This window comes from Strix aluco, chromosome 37 (assembly GCF_031877795.1).
Source record: "Strix aluco isolate bStrAlu1 chromosome 37, bStrAlu1.hap1, whole genome shotgun sequence".
Lineage (NCBI taxonomy): Eukaryota > Metazoa > Chordata > Aves > Strigiformes > Strigidae > Strix > Strix aluco.
In genome coordinates this window covers 1,115,440-1,131,676 of record NC_133967.1, presented here as the reverse complement: position 1 = coordinate 1,131,676, position 16,237 = coordinate 1,115,440, and positions in this window count along the sequence as shown.

Genomic DNA, 16,237 nt, shown 5'->3' with positions numbered 1-16,237 from the left:
GTTCACATTGCTTGGCAGAATCGCTTTTGTGCAGAATACACTAACACTTGTTCAGAACGAAAGAAAGCACAGAGCCCCAGATTTGCTGTTGTGCTGGAGAGCTTGCAGAGCACTGGGGAAAGGCAGGCAGAGAATTCCCTTCTAGCACCTTCTCTGTGCCTGTTCACATTGCTTCGCAGAATCGCTTTTGTGCAGAAAACAGTAACACTTGTTCAGAACGAAAGAAAGCACAGAGCCCCAGATTTCATGTTGTCCTGGATAGCTTGCAGAGCACTGGGGAAAGGCAGGCAGAGAATTCCCTGCTAGCACCTTCTCTGTGCCTGGGAAGCAGAAGTGTTCACATTGCTTCGCCGAATAGCTTTTGTGGAGAAAACAGTAACACTTGTTCAGAACGAAAGAAAGCACAGAGCCCCAGATTTGCTGTTGTCCTGGAGAGCTTGCAGAGCACTGGGGAAAGGCAGGCAGAGAATTCCCTGCTAGCACCTTCTCTGTGCCTGGGAGGCAGAAGTGTTCACATTGCTTCGCAGAATCGCTTTTGTGCAGAAAACAGTAACACTTGTTCAGAACGAAAGAAAGCACAGAGCCCCAGATTCTATGTTGTCCTGGAGAGCTTGCAGAGCACTGGGGAAAGGCAGGCAGAGAATTCCCTGCTAGCACCTTCTCTGTGCCTTGGAAGCAGAAGTGTTCACATTGCTTGGCAGAATCGCTTTTGTGCAGAAAACAGTCACACTTATTCAGAACGAAAGAAAGCACAGAGCCCCAGATTTTATGTTGTCCTGGAGAGCTTGCAGAGCACTGGGGAAAGGCAGGCAGAGAATTCCCTGCTAGCACCTTCTCTGTGCCTGTTCACATTGCTTCGCAGAATCGCTTTTGTGCAGAAAACACTAACACTTGTTCAGAACGAAAGAAAGCACAGAGCCCCAGATTTTATGTTGTCCTGGAGAGCTTGCAGAGCACTGGGGAAAGGCAGGCAGAGAATTCCCTGCTAGCACCTTCTCTGTGCCTGTTCACATTGCTTCGCAGAATCGCTTTTGTGCAGAAAACACTAACACTTGTTCAGAACGAAAGAAAGCACAGAGCCCCAGATTTTATGTTGTCCTGGAGAGCTTGCAGAGCACTGGGGAAAGGCAGGCAGAGAATTCCCTGCTAGCACCTTCTCTGTGCCTGGGAAGCAGAAGTGTTCACATTGCTTGGCAGAATCGCTTTTGTGCAGAAAACAGTCACACTTGTTCAGAACGAAAGAAAGCACAGAGCCCCAGATTTTATGTTGTCCTGGAGAGCTTGCAGAGCACTGGGGAAAGGCAGGCAGAGAATTCCCTGCTAGCACTTTCTCTGTGCCTGGCAAGCAGAAGTGTTCACATTGCTTGGCAGAATCGCTTTTGTGCAGAAAACAGTCACACTTGTTCAGAACGAAAGAAAGCACAGAGCCCCAGATTTGCTGTTGTGCTGGAGAGCTTGCAGAGCACTGGGGAAAGGCAGGCAGAGAATTCCCTGCTAGCACCTTCTCTGTGCCTGGGAGGCAGAAGAGTTCACATTGCTTCGCAGAATCGCTTTTGTGCAGAAAACACTAACACTTGTTCAGAACGAAAGAAAGCACAGAGCCCCAGATTTTATGTTGTCCTGGAGAGCTTGCAGAGCACTGGGGAAAGGCAGGCAGAGAATTCCCTGCTAGCACCTTCTCTGTGCCTGGGAAGCAGAAGTGTTCACATTGCTTGGCAGAATCGCTTTTGTGCAGAAAACACTAACACTTGTTCAGAACGAAAGAAAGCACAGAGCCCCAGATTTGCTGTTGTCCTGGAGAGCTTGCAGAGCACTGGGGAAAGGCAGGCAGAGAATTCCCTGCTAGCACCTTCTCTGTGCCTGGGAAGCAGAAGTGTTCACATTGCTTCGCAGAATCGCTTTTGTGCAGAAAACACTAACACTTGTTCAGAACGAAAGAAAGCACAGAGCCCCAGATTCTATGTTGTCCTGGAGAGCTTGCAGAGCACTGGGGAAAGGCAGGCAGAGAATTCCCTGCTAGCACCTTCTCTGTGCCTGTTCACATTGCTTCGCAGAATCGCTTTTGTGCAGAAAACAGTAACACTTGTTCAGAACGAAAGAAAGCACAGAGCCCCAGATTTTATGTTGTCCTGGAGAGCTTGCAGAGCACTGGGGAAAGGCAGGCAGAGAATTCCCTGCTAGCACCTTCTCTGTGCCTGGGAAGCAGAAGTGTTCACATTGCTTCGCAGAATCGCTTTTGTGCAGAAAACGCTAACACTTGTTCAGAAGGAAAGAAAGCTCAGAGCCCCAGATTTTATGTTGTCCTGGAGAGCTTGCAGAGCACTGGGGAAAGGCAGGCAGAGAATTCCCTGCTAGCACCTTCTCTGTGCCTGTTCACATTGCTTCGCAGAATCGCTTTTGTGCAGAAAACAGTCACACTTGTTCAGAACGAAAGAAAGCACAGAGCCCCAGATTTTATGTTGTCCTGGAGAGCTTGCAGAGCACTGGGGAAAGGCAGGCAGAGAATTCCCTGCTAGCACCTTTTCTGTGCCTGTTCACATTGCTTGGCAGAATCGCTTTTGTGCAGGAAACACTAACACTTGTTCAGAAAGAAAGAAAGCACAGAGCCCCAGATTTTATGTTGTCCTGGAGAGCTTGCAGAGCACTGGGGAAAGGCAGGCAGAGAATTCCCTGCTAGCACCTTCTCTGTGCCTGTTCACATTGCTTGGCAGAATCGCTTTTGTGCAGAAAACAGTCACACTTGTTCAGAACGAAAGAAAGCACAGAGCCCCAGATTTTATGTTGTCCTGGAGAGCTTGCAGAGCACTGGGGAAAGGCAGGCAGAGAATTCCCTGCTAGCACCTTTTCTGTGCCTGTTCACATTGCTTCGCAGAATCGCTTTTGTGCAGAAAACAATCACACTTGTTCAGAACGAAAGAAAGCACAGAGCCCCAGATTTTATGTTGTCCTGGAGAGCTTGCAGAGCACTGGGGAAAGGCAGGCAGAGAATTCCCTGCTAGCACCTTCTCTGTGCCTGTTCACATTGCTTCGCAGAATCGCTTTTGTGCGGAAAACAGTAACACTTGTTCAGAACGAAAGAAAGCACAGAGCCCCAGATTTTATGTTGTCCTGGAGAGCTTGCAGAGCACTGGGGAAAGGCAGGCAGAGAATTCCCTGCTAGCACCTTCTCTGTGCCTGGGAGGCAGAAGTGTTCACATTGCTTCGCAGAATCGCTTTTGTGCAGAAAACACTAACACTTGTTACGAACGAAAGAAAGCACAGAGCCCCAGATTTGCTGTTGTCCTGGAGAGCTTGCAGAGCACTGGGGAAAGGCAGCCAGAGAATTCCCTGCTAGCACCTTCTCTGTGCCTGGGAAGCAGAAGTGTTCACATTGCTTCGCAGAATCGCTTTTGTGCAGAAAACACTAACACTTGTTCAGAACGAAAGAAAGCACAGAGCCCCAGATTTGCTGTTGTCCTGGAGAGCTTGCAGAGCACTGGGGAAAGGCAGGCAGAGAATTCCCTGCTAGCACCTTCTCTGTGCCTGGGAAAAAGAAGTGTTCACATTGCTTCGCAGAATCGCTTTTGTGCAGAAAACACTAACACTTGTTACGAACGAAAGAAAGCACAGAGCCCCAGATTTGCTGTTGTCCTGGAGAGCTTGCAGAGCACTGGGGAAAGGCAGGCAGAGAATTCCCTGCTAGCACCTTCTCTGTGCCTGTTCACATTGCTTGGCAGAATCGCTTTTGTGCAGAAAACACTAACACTTGTTCAGAACGAAAGAAAGCACAGAGCCCCAGATTTGCTGTTGTCCTGGAGAGCTTGCAGAGCACTGGGGAAAGGCAGGCAGAGAATTCCCTGCTAGCACCTTCTCTGTGCCTGGGAAGCAGAAGTGTTCACATTGCTTCGCAGAATCGCTTTTGTGCAGAAAACACTAACACTTGTTCAGAACGAAAGAAAGCACAGAGCCCCAGATTCTATGTTGTCCTGGAGAGCTTGCAGAGCACTGGGGAAAGGCAGGCAGAGAATTCCCTGCTAGCACCTTGTCTGTGCCCTGGAAGCAGAAGTGTTCACACTGCTTCGCAGAATCGCTTTTGTGCAGAAAACAGTAACACTTGTTCAGAACGAAAGAAAGCACAGAGCCCCAGATTTGCTGTTGTCCTGGAGAGCTTGCAGAGCACTGGGGAAAGGCAGCCAGAGAATTCCCTTCTAGCACCTTCTCTGTGCCTGGGAAGCAGAATTGTTCACATTGCTTGGCAGAATCGCTTTTGTGCAGAAAACGCTAACACTTGTTCAGAAGGAAAGAAAGCTCAGAGCCCCAGATTTGCTGTTGTCCTGGAGAGCTTGCAGAGCACTGGGGAAAGGCAGGCAGAGAATTCCCTGCTAGCACCTTCTCTGTGCCTGGGAAGCAGAAGTGTTCACATTGCTTGGCAGAATCGCTTTTGTGCAGAATACACTAACACTTGTTACGAACGAAAGAAAGCACAGAGCCCCAGATTTGCTGTTGTCCTGGAGAGCTTGCAGAGCACTGGGGAAAGGCAGGCAGAGAATTCCCTGCTAGCACCTTCTCTGTGCCTGGGAAGCAGAAGTGTTCACATTGCTTCGCAGAATAGCTTTTGTGCAGAAAACACTAACACTTGTTCAGAACGAAAGAAAGCACAGAGCCCCACATTTGCTTTTGTCCTGGAGAGCTTGCAGAGCACTGGGGAAAGGCAGGCAGAGAATTCCCTGCTAGCACCTTCTCTGTGCCTGGGAAGCAGAAGTGATCACATTGCTTCGCAAGAATCGCTTTTATGCAGAAAACAGTAACACTTGTTCAGAACGAAAGAAAGCACAGAGCCCCAGATTCTATGTTGTCCTGGAGAGCTTGCAGAGCACTGGGGAAAGGCAGGCAGAGAATTCCCTTCTAGCACCTTCTCTGTGCCTGTTCACATTGCTTCCAGAATCGCTTTTGTGCAGAAAACAGTAACACTTGTTCAGAACGAAAGAAAGCACAGAGCCCCAGATTTTATGTTATCCTGGAGAGCTTGCAGAGCACTGGGGAAAGGCAGGCAGAGAATTCCCTGCTAGCACCTTCTCTGTGCCTGGGAAGCAGAAGTGTTCACATTGCTTCGCCGAATAGCTTTTGTGCAGAAAACAGTCACACTTGTTCAGAACGAAAGAAAGCACAGAGCCCCAGATTTTATGTTATCCTGGAGAGCTTGCAGAGCACTGGGGAAAGGCAGGCAGAGAATTCCCTGCTAGCACCTTCTCTGTGCCTGTTCACATTGCTTCGCAGAATCGCTTTTGTGCAGAAAACAGTCACACTTGTTCAGAACGAAAGAAAGCACAGCGCCCTAGATTTGATGTTGTCCTGGAGAGCTTGCAGAGCACTGGGGAAAGGCAGGCAGAGAATTCCCTGCTAGCACCTTCTCTGTGCCTGTTCACATTGCTTCGCAGAATCGCTTTTGTGCAGAAAACACTAACACTTGTTCAGAACGAAAGAAAGCACAGAGCCCCAGATTCTATGTTGTCCTGGAGAGCTTGCAGAGCACTGGGGAAAGGCAGGCAGAGAATTCCCTGCTAGCACCTTCTCTGTGCCTGGGAAGCAGGAGTGTTCACATTGCTTCGCAGAATCGCTTTTGTGCAGAAAACAGTCACACTTGTTCAGAACGAAAGAAAGCACAGAGCCCCAGATTTTATGTTGTCCTGGAGAGCTTGCAGAGCACTGGGGAAAGGCAGGCAGAGAATTCCCTTCTAGCACCTTCTCTGTGCCTGGGAGGCAGAAGTGTTCACATTGCTTGGCAGAATCGCTTTTGTGCAGAAAACAGTCACACTTGTTCAGAACGAAAGAAAGCACAGAGCCCCAGATTTTATGTTGTCCTGGAGAGCTTGCAGAGCACTGGGGAAAGGCAGGCAGAGAATTCCCTGCTAGCACTTTCTCTGTGCCTGGCAAGCAGAAGTGTTCACATTGCTTGGCAGAATCGCTTTTGTGCAGAAAACAGTCACACTTGTTCAGAACGAAAGAAAGCACAGAGCCCCAGATTCTATGTTGTCCTGGAGAGCTTGCAGAGCACTGGGGAAAGGCAGGCAGAGAATTCCCTGCTAGCACCTTCTCTGTGCCTGGGAGGCAGAAGTGTTCACATTGCTTCGCAGAATCGCTTTTGTGCAGAAAACACTAACACTTGTTCAGAACGAAAGAAAGCACAGAGCCCCAGATTTGCTGTTGTCCTGGAGAGCTTGCAGAGCACTGGGGAAAGGCAGGCAGAGAATTCCCTGCTAGCACCTTCTCTGTGCCTGGGAAGCAGAAGTGTTCACATTGCTTGGCAGAATCGCTTTTGTGCAGAAAACACTAACACTTGTTCAGAACGAAAGAAAGCACAGAGCCCCAGATTTGCTGTTGTCCTGGAGAGCTTGCAGAGCACTGGGGAAAGGCAGGCAGAGAATTCCCTGCTAGCACCTTCTCTGTGCCTGGGAAGCAGGAGTGTTCACATTGCTTCGCAGAATCGCTTTTGTGCAGAAAACACTAACACTTGTTCAGAACGAAAGAAAGCACAGAGCCCCAGATTTTATGTTGTCCTGGAGAGCTTGCAGAGCACTGGGGAAAGGCAGGCAGAGAATTCCCTGCTAGCACCTTCTCTGTGCCTGGCAAGCAGAAGTGTTCACATTGCTTGGCAGAATCGCTTTTGTGCAGAAAACAGTCACACTTGTTCAGAACGAAAGAAAGCACAGAGCCCCAGATTTTATGTTGTGCTGGAGAGCTTGCAGAGCACTGGGGAAAGGCAGGCAGAGAATTCCCTGCTAGCACCTTCTCTGTGCCTTGGAAGCAGAGGTGTTCACATTGCTTCGCAGAATCGCTTTTGTGCAGAAAACACTAACACTTGTTCAGAACGAAAGAAAGCACAGAGCCCCAGATTTGCTGTTGTCCTGGAGAGCTTGCAGAGCACTGGGGAAAGGCAGGCAGAGAATTCCCTGCTAGCACCTTCTCTGTGCCTGTTCACATTGCTTGGCAGAATCGCTTTTGTGCAGAAAACAGTCACACTTGTTCAGAACGAAAGAAAGCACAGAGCCCCAGATTCTATGTTGTCCTGGAGAGCTTGCAGAGCACTGGGGAAAGGCAGGCAGAGAATTCCCTGCTAGCACCTTCTCTGTGCCTGGGAGGCAGAAGTGTTCACATTGCTTCGCAGAATCGCTTTTGTGCAGAAAACACTAACACTTGTTCAGAACGAAAGAAAGCACAGAGCCCCAGATTTGCTGTTGTCCTGGAGAGCTTGCAGAGCACTGGGGAAAGGCAGGCAGAGAATTCCCTGCTAGCACCTTCTCTGTGCCTGGGAAGCAGAAGTGTTCACATTGCTTGGCAGAATCGCTTTTGTGCAGAAAACACTAACACTTGTTCAGAACGAAAGAAAGCACAGAGCCCCAGATTTGCTGTTGTCCTGGAGAGCTTGCAGAGCACTGGGGAAAGGCAGGCAGAGAATTCCCTGCTAGCACCTTCTCTGTGCCTGGGAAGCAGGAGTGTTCACATTGCTTCGCAGAATCGCTTTTGTGCAGAAAACACTAACACTTGTTCAGAACGAAAGAAAGCACAGAGCCCCAGATTTTATGTTGTCCTGGAGAGCTTGCAGAGCACTGGGGAAAGGCAGGCAGAGAATTCCCTGCTAGCACCTTCTCTGTGCCTGGCAAGCAGAAGTGTTCACATTGCTTGGCAGAATCGCTTTTGTGCAGAAAACAGTCACACTTGTTCAGAACGAAAGAAAGCACAGAGCCCCAGATTTTATGTTGTGCTGGAGAGCTTGCAGAGCACTGGGGAAAGGCAGGCAGAGAATTCCCTGCTAGCACCTTCTCTGTGCCTTGGAAGCAGAGGTGTTCACATTGCTTCGCAGAATCGCTTTTGTGCAGAAAACACTAACACTTGTTCAGAACGAAAGAAAGCACAGAGCCCCAGATTTGCTGTTGTCCTGGAGAGCTTGCAGAGCACTGGGGAAAGGCAGGCAGAGAATTCCCTGCTAGCACCTTCTCTGTGCCTGTTCACATTGCTTCGCAGAATCGCTTTTGTGCAGAAAACAGTAACACTTGTTCAGAACGAAAGAAAGCACAGAGCCCCAGATTTTATGTTGTCCTGGAGAGCTTGCAGAGCACTGGGGAAAGGCAGGCAGAGAATTCCCTGCTAGCACCTTCTCTGTGCCTGGGAAGCAGAAGTGTTCACATTGCTTCGCAGAATCGCTTTTGTGCAGAAAACACTAACACTTGTTCAGAACGAAAGAAAGCACAGAGCCCCAGATTTGCTGTTGTCCTGGAGAGCTTGCAGAGCACTGGGGAAAGGCAGGCAGAGAATTCCCTGCTAGCACCTTCTCTGTGCCTGGGAAGCAGAAGTGTTCACATTGCTTCGCAGAATCGCTTTTGTGCAGAAAACACTAACACTTGTTCAGAACGAAAGAAAGCACAGAGCCCCAGATTCTATGTTGTCCTGGAGAGCTTGCAGAGCACTGGGGAAAGGCAGGCAGAGAATTCCCTGCTAGCGCCTTCTCTGTGCCTGTTCACATTGCTTGGCAGAATCGCTTTTGTGCAGAAAACAGTCACACTTGTTCAGAACGAAAGAAAGCACAGAGCCCCAGATTTTATGTTGTCCTGGAGAGCTTGCAGAGCACTGGGGAAAGGCAGGCAGAGAATTCCCTGCTAGCACCTTCTCTGTGCCTGGCAAGCAGAAGTGTTCACATTGCTTGGCAGAATCGCTTTTGTGCAGAAAACAGTCACACTTGTTCAGAACGAAAGAAAGCACAGAGCCCCAGATTTGCTGTTGTGCTGGAGAGCTTGCAGAGCACTGGGGAAAGGCAGGCAGAGAATTCCCTGCTAGCACCTTCTCTGTGCCTGGGAGGCAGAAGTGTTCACATTGCTTCGCAGAATCGCTTTTGTGCAGAAAACACTAACACTTGTTCAGAACGAAAGAAAGCACAGAGCCCCAGATTCTATGTTGTCCTGGAGAGCTTGCAGAGCACTGGGGAAAGGCAGGCAGAGAATTCCCTGCTAGCACCTTCTCTGTGCCTTGGAAGCAGAGGTGTTCACACTGCTTCGCAGAATCGCTTTTGTGCAGAAAACACTAACACTTGTTCAGAACGAAAGAAAGCACAGAGCCCCAGATTTGCTGTTGTCCTGGAGAGCTTGCAGAGCACTGGGGAAAGGCAGGCAGAGAATTCCCTGCTAGCACCTTCTCTGTGCCTGTTCACACTGCTTCGCAGAATCGCTTTTGTGCAGAAAACAGTAACACTTGTTCAGAACGAAAGAAAGCACAGAGCCCCAGATTTTATGTTGTCCTGGAGAGCTTGCAGAGCACTGGGGAAAGGCAGGCAGAGAATTCCCTGCTAGCACCTTCTCTGTGCCTGGGAAGCAGGAGTGTTCACATTGCTTCGCAGAATCGCTTTTGTGCAGAAAACACTAACACTTGTTCAGAACGAAAGAAAGCACAGAGCCCCAGATTTTATGTTGTCCTGGAGAGCTTGCAGAGCACTGGGGAAAGGCAGGCAAAGAATTCCCTGCTAGCACCTTCTCTGTGCCTGGGAAGCATAAGTGTTCACATTGCTTGGCAGAATCGCTTTTGTGCAGAAAACAGTCACACTTGTTCAGAACGAAAGAAAGCACAGAGCCCCAGATTTTATGTTGTCCTGGAGAGCTTGCAGAGCACTGGGGAAAGGCAGGCAGAGAATTCCCTGCTAGCACCTTCTCTGTGCCTGGGAAAAGAAGTGTTCACATTGCTTCGCAGAATCGCTTTTGTGCAGAAAACACTAACACTTGTTCAGAACGAAAGAAAGCACAGAGCCCCAGATTTGCTGTTGTCCTGGAGAGCTTGCAGAGCACTGGGGAAAGGCAGGCAGAGAATTCCCTGCTAGCACCTTCTCTGTGCCTGGGAAGCAGAAGTGTTCACATTGCTTTGCAGAATCGCTTTTGTGCAGAAAACACTAACACTTGTTCAGAACGAAAGAAAGCACAGAGCCCCAGATTCTATGTTGTCCTGGAGAGCTTGCAGAGCACTGGGGAAAGGCAGGCAGAGAATTCCCTGCTAGCACCTTGTCTGTGCCTTGGAAGCAGAAGTGTTCACACTGCTTCGCAGAATCGCTTTTGTGCAGAAAACAGTAACACTTGTTCAGAACGAAAGAAAGCACAGAGCCCCAGATTTGCTGTTGTCCTGGAGAGCTTGCAGAGCACTGGGGAAAGGCAGCCAGAGAATTCCCTTCTAGCACCTTCTCTGTGCCTGGGAAGCAGAATTGTTCACATTGCTTGGCAGAATCGCTTTTGTGCAGAAAACGCTAACACTTGTTCAGAAGGAAAGAAAGCTCAGAGCCCCAGATTTTATGTTGTCCTGGAGAGCTTGCAGAGCACTGGGGAAAGGCAGGCAGAGAATTCCCTGCTAGCACCTTCTCTGTGCCTGTTCACATTGCTTCGCAGAATCGCTTTTGTGCAGAAAACAGTCACACTTGTTCAGAACGAAAGAAAGCACAGAGCCCCAGATTTGCTGTTGTCCTGGAGAGCTTGCAGAGCACTGGGGAAAGGCAGGCAGAGAATTCCCTGCTAGCACCTTCTCTGTGCCTGTTCACATTGCTTGGCAGAATCGCTTTTGTGCAGAAAACAGTAACACTTGTTCAGAACGAAAGAAAGCACAGAGCCCCAGATTTTATGTTGTCCTGGAGAGCTTGCAGAGCACTGGGGAAAGGCAGGCAGAGAATTCCCTGCTAGCACCTTCTCTGTGCCTGGGAAGCAGGAGTGTTCACATTGCTTCGCAGAATCGCTTTTGTGCAGAAAACACTAACACTTGTTCAGAACGAAAGAAAGCACAGAGCCCCAGATTTGCTGTTGTCCTGGAGAGCTTGCAGAGCACTGGGGAAAGGCAGGCAGAGAATTCCCTGCTAGCACCTTTTCTGTGCCTGTTCACATTGCTTGGCAGAATCGCTTTTGTGCAGAAAACACTAACACTTGTTCAGAACGAAAGAAAGCACAGAGCCCCAGATTTGCTGTTGTCCTGGAGAGCTTGCAGAGCACTGGGGAAAGGCAGGCAGAGAATTCCCTGCTAGCACCTTCTCTGTGCCTGGGAAGCAGAAGTGTTCACATTGCTTCGCAGAATCGCTTTTGTGCAGAAAACAGTCACACTTGTTCAGAAGGAAAGAAAGCACAGAGCCCCAGATTTGATGTTGTCCTGGAGAGCTTGCAGAGCACTGGGGAAAGGCAGGCAGAGAATTCCCTGCTAGCACCTTCTCTGTGCCTGTTCACATTGCTTCGCAGAATCGCTTTTGTGCAGAAAACAGTAACACTTGTTCAGAACGAAAGAAAGCACAGAGCCCCAGATTTTATGTTGTCCTGGAGAGCTTGCAGAGCACTGGGGAAAGGCAGGCAGAAAATTCCCTGCTAGCACCTTCTCTGTGCCTGGGAAGCAGAAGTGTTCACATTGCTTCGCAGAATCGCTTTTGTGCAGAAAACAGTCACACTTGTTCAGAACGAAAGAAAGCACAGAGTCCCACATTTGCTGTTGTCCTGGAGAGCTTGCAGAGCACTGGGGAAAGGCAGGCAGAGAATTCCCTGCTAGCACCTTCTCTGTGCCTGGGAAGCAGAAGTGATCACATTGCTTCGCAAGAATCGCTTTTATGCAGAAAACAGTCACACTTGTTCAGAACGAAAGAAAGCACAGAGCCCCAGATTTGCTGTTGTGCTGGAGAGCTTGCAGAGCACTGGGGAAAGGCAGGCAGAGAATTCCCTTCTAGCACCTTCTCTGTGCCTGTTCACATTGCTTCGCAGAATCGCTTTTGTGCAGAAAACAGTAACACTTGTTCAGAACGAAAGAAAGCACAGAGCCCCAGATTTCATGTTGTCCTGGATAGCTTGCAGAGCACTGGGGAAAGGCAGGCAGAGAATTCCCTGCTAGCACCTTCTCTGTGCCTGGGAAGCAGAAGTGTTCACATTGCTTCGCCGAATAGCTTTTGTGGAGAAAACAGTAACACTTGTTCAGAACGAAAGAAAGCACAGAGCCCCAGATTTGCTGTTGTCCTGGAGAGCTTGCAGAGCACTGGGGAAAGGCAGGCAGAGAATTCCCTGCTAGCACCTTCTCTGTGCCTGGGAGGCAGAAGTGTTCACATTGCTTCGCAGAATCGCTTTTGTGCAGAAAACAGTAACACTTGTTCAGAACGAAAGAAAGCACAGAGCCCCAGATTCTATGTTGTCCTGGAGAGCTTGCAGAGCACTGGGGAAAGGCAGGCAGAGAATTCCCTGCTAGCACCTTCTCTGTGCCTTGGAAGCAGAAGTGTTCACATTGCTTGGCAGAATCGCTTTTGTGCAGAAAACAGTCACACTTGTTCAGAACGAAAGAAAGCACAGAGCCCCAGATTTTATGTTGTCCTGGAGAGCTTGCAGAGCACTGGGGAAAGGCAGGCAGAGAATTCCCTGCTAGCACCTTCTCTGTGCCTGTTCACATTGCTTCGCAGAATCGCTTTTGTGCAGAAAACACTAACACTTGTTCAGAACGAAAGAAAGCACAGAGCCCCAGATTTTATGTTGTCCTGGAGAGCTTGCAGAGCACTGGGGAAAGGCAGGCAGAGAATTCCCTGCTAGCACCTTCTCTGTGCCTGTTCACATTGCTTCGCAGAATCGCTTTTGTGCAGAAAACACTAACACTTGTTCAGAACGAAAGAAAGCACAGAGCCCCAGATTTTATGTTGTCCTGGAGAGCTTGCAGAGCACTGGGGAAAGGCAGGCAGAGAATTCCCTGCTAGCACCTTCTCTGTGCCTGGGAAGCAGAAGTGTTCACATTGCTTGGCAGAATCGCTTTTGTGCAGAAAACAGTCACACTTGTTCAGAACGAAAGAAAGCACAGAGCCCCAGATTTTATGTTGTCCTGGAGAGCTTGCAGAGCACTGGGGAAAGGCAGGCAGAGAATTCCCTGCTAGCACTTTCTCTGTGCCTGGCAAGCAGAAGTGTTCACATTGCTTGGCAGAATCGCTTTTGTGCAGAAAACAGTCACACTTGTTCAGAACGAAAGAAAGCACAGAGCCCCAGATTTGCTGTTGTGCTGGAGAGCTTGCAGAGCACTGGGGAAAGGCAGGCAGAGAATTCCCTGCTAGCACCTTCTCTGTGCCTGGGAGGCAGAAGAGTTCACATTGCTTCGCAGAATCGCTTTTGTGCAGAAAACACTAACACTTGTTCAGAACGAAAGAAAGCACAGAGCCCCAGATTTTATGTTGTCCTGGAGAGCTTGCAGAGCACTGGGGAAAGGCAGGCAGAGAATTCCCTGCTAGCACCTTCTCTGTGCCTGGGAAGCAGAAGTGTTCACATTGCTTGGCAGAATCGCTTTTGTGCAGAAAACACTAACACTTGTTCAGAACGAAAGAAAGCACAGAGCCCCAGATTTGCTGTTGTCCTGGAGAGCTTGCAGAGCACTGGGGAAAGGCAGGCAGAGAATTCCCTGCTAGCACCTTCTCTGTGCCTTGGAAGCAGAGGTGTTCACATTGCTTCGCAGAATCGCTTTTGTGCAGAAAACACTAACACTTGTTCAGAACGAAAGAAAGCACAGAGCCCCAGATTTGCTGTTGTCCTGGAGAGCTTGCAGAGCACTGGGGAAAGGCAGGCAGAGAATTCCCTGCTAGCACCTTCTCTGTGCCTGTTCACATTGCTTCGCAGAATCGCTTTTGTGCAGAAAACAGTAACACTTGTTCAGAACGAAAGAAAGCACAGAGCCCCAGATTTTATGTTGTCCTGGAGAGCTTGCAGAGCACTGGGGAAAGGCAGGCAGAGAATTCCCTGCTAGCACCTTCTCTGTGCCTGGGAAGCAGAATTGTTCACATTGCTTCGCAGAATCGCTTTTGTGCAGAAAACGCTAACACTTGTTCAGAAGGAAAGAAAGCTCAGAGCCCCAGATTTTATGTTGTCCTGGAGAGCTTGCAGAGCACTGGGGAAAGGCAGGCAGAGAATTCCCTGCTAGCACCTTCTCTGTGCCTGTTCACATTGCTTCGCAGAATCGCTTTTGTGCAGAAAACAGTCACACTTGTTCAGAACGAAAGAAAGCACAGAGCCCCAGATTTTATGTTGTCCTGGAGAGCTTGCAGAGCACTGGGGAAAGGCAGGCAGAGAATTCCCTGCTAGCACCTTTTCTGTGCCTGTTCACATTGCTTGGCAGAATCGCTTTTGTGCAGGAAACACTAACACTTGTTCAGAAAGAAAGAAAGCACAGAGCCCCAGATTTGATGTTGTCCTGGAGAGCTTGCAGAGCACTGGGGAAAGGCAGGCAGAGAATTCCCTGCTAGCACCTTCTCTGTGCCTGTTCACATTGCTTCGCAGAATCGCTTTTGTGCAGAAAACACTAACACTTGTTCAGAACGAAAGAAAGCACAGAGCCCCAGATTTTATGTTGTCCTGGAGATCTTGCAGAGCACTGGGGAAAGGCAGGCAGAGAATTCCCTGCTAGCACCTTCTCTGTGCCTGGGAAGCAGGAGTGTTCACATTGCTTCGCAGAATCGCTTTTGTGCAGAAAACAGTCACACTTGTTCAGAACGAAAGAAAGCACAGAGCCCCAGATTTTATGTTGTCCTGGAGAGCTTGCAGAGCACTGGGGAAAGGCAGGCAGAGAATTCCCTTCTAGCACCTTCTCTGTGCCTGGGAGGCAGAAGTGTTCACATTGCTTCGCAGAATCGCTTTTGTGCAGAAAACAGTCACACTTGTTCAGAACGAAAGAAAGCACAGAGCCCCAGATTTTATGTTGTCCTGGAGAGCTTGCAGAGCACTGGGGAAAGGCAGGCAGAGAATTCCCTGCTAGCACTTTCTCTGTGCCTGGCAAGCAGAAGTGTTCACATTGCTTGGCAGAATCGCTTTTGTGCAGAAAACAGTCACACTTGTTCAGAACGAAAGAAAGCACAGAGCCCCAGATTTGCTGTTGTCCTGGAGAGCTTGCAGAGCACTGGGGAAAGGCAGGCAGAGAATTCCCTGCTAGCACCTTCTCTGTGCCTGGGAGGCAGAAGTGTTCACATTGCTTCGCAGAATCGCTTTTGTGCAGAAAACACTAACACTTGTTCAGAACGAAAGAAAGCACAGAGCCCCAGATTTTATGTTGTCCTGGAGAGCTTGCAGAGCACTGGGGAAAGGCAGGCAGAGAATTCCCTGCTAGCACCTTCTCTGTGCCTGGGAAGCAGAAGTGTTCACATTGCTTGGCAGAATCGCTTTTGTGCAGAAAACACTAACACTTGTTCAGAACGAAAGAAAGCACAGAGCCCCAGATTTGCTGTTGTCCTGGAGAGCTTGCAGAGCACTGGGGAAAGGCAGGCAGAGAATTCCCTGCTAGCACCTTCTCTGTGCCTGGGAAGCAGGAGTGTTCACATTGCTTCGCAGAATCGCTTTTGTGCAGAAAACACTAACACTTGTTCAGAACGAAAGAAAGCACAGAGCCCCAGATTTTATGTTGTCCTGGAGAGCTTGCAGAGCACTGGGGAAAGGCAGGCAGAGAATTCCCTGCTAGCACCTTCTCTGTGCCTGGCAAGCAGAAGTGTTCACATTGCTTGGCAGAATCGCTTTTGTGCAGAAAACAGTCACACTTGTTCAGAACGAAAGAAAGCACAGAGCCCCAGATTTGCTGTTGTCCTGGAGAGCTTGCAGAGCACTGGGGAAAGGCAGGCAGAGAATTCCCTGCTAGCACCTTCTCTGTGCCTGGGAAGCACAAGTGTTCACATTGCTTCGCAGAATCGCTTTTGTGCAGAAAACAGTCACACTTGTTCAGAACGAAAGAAAGCACAGAGCCCCAGATTTTATGTTGTCCTGGAGAGCTTGCAGAGCACTGCGGAAAGGCAGGCAGAGAATTCCCTGCTAGCACCTTCTCTGTGCCTGTTCACATTGCTTCGCAGAATCGCTTTTGTGCAGAAAACAGTAACACTTGTTCAGAACGAAAGAAAGCACAGAGCCCCAGATTTTATGTTGTCCTGGAGAGCTTGCAGAGCACTGGGGAAAGGCAGGCAGAGAATTCCCTGCTAGCACCTTCTCTGTGCCTGGGAAGCAGAAGTGTTCACATTGCTTGGCAGAATCGCTTTTGTGCAGAAAACACTAACACTTGTTCAGAACGAAAGAAAGCACAGAGCCCCAGATTTGCTGTTGTCCTGGAGAGCTTGCAGAGCACTGGGGAAAGGCAGGCAGAGAATTCCCTGCTAGCGCCTTCTCTGTGCCTGTTCACATTGCTTGGCAGAATCGCTTTTGTGCAGAAAACAGTCACACTTGTTCAGAACGAAAGAAAGCACAGAGCCCCAGATTTTATGTTGTCCTGG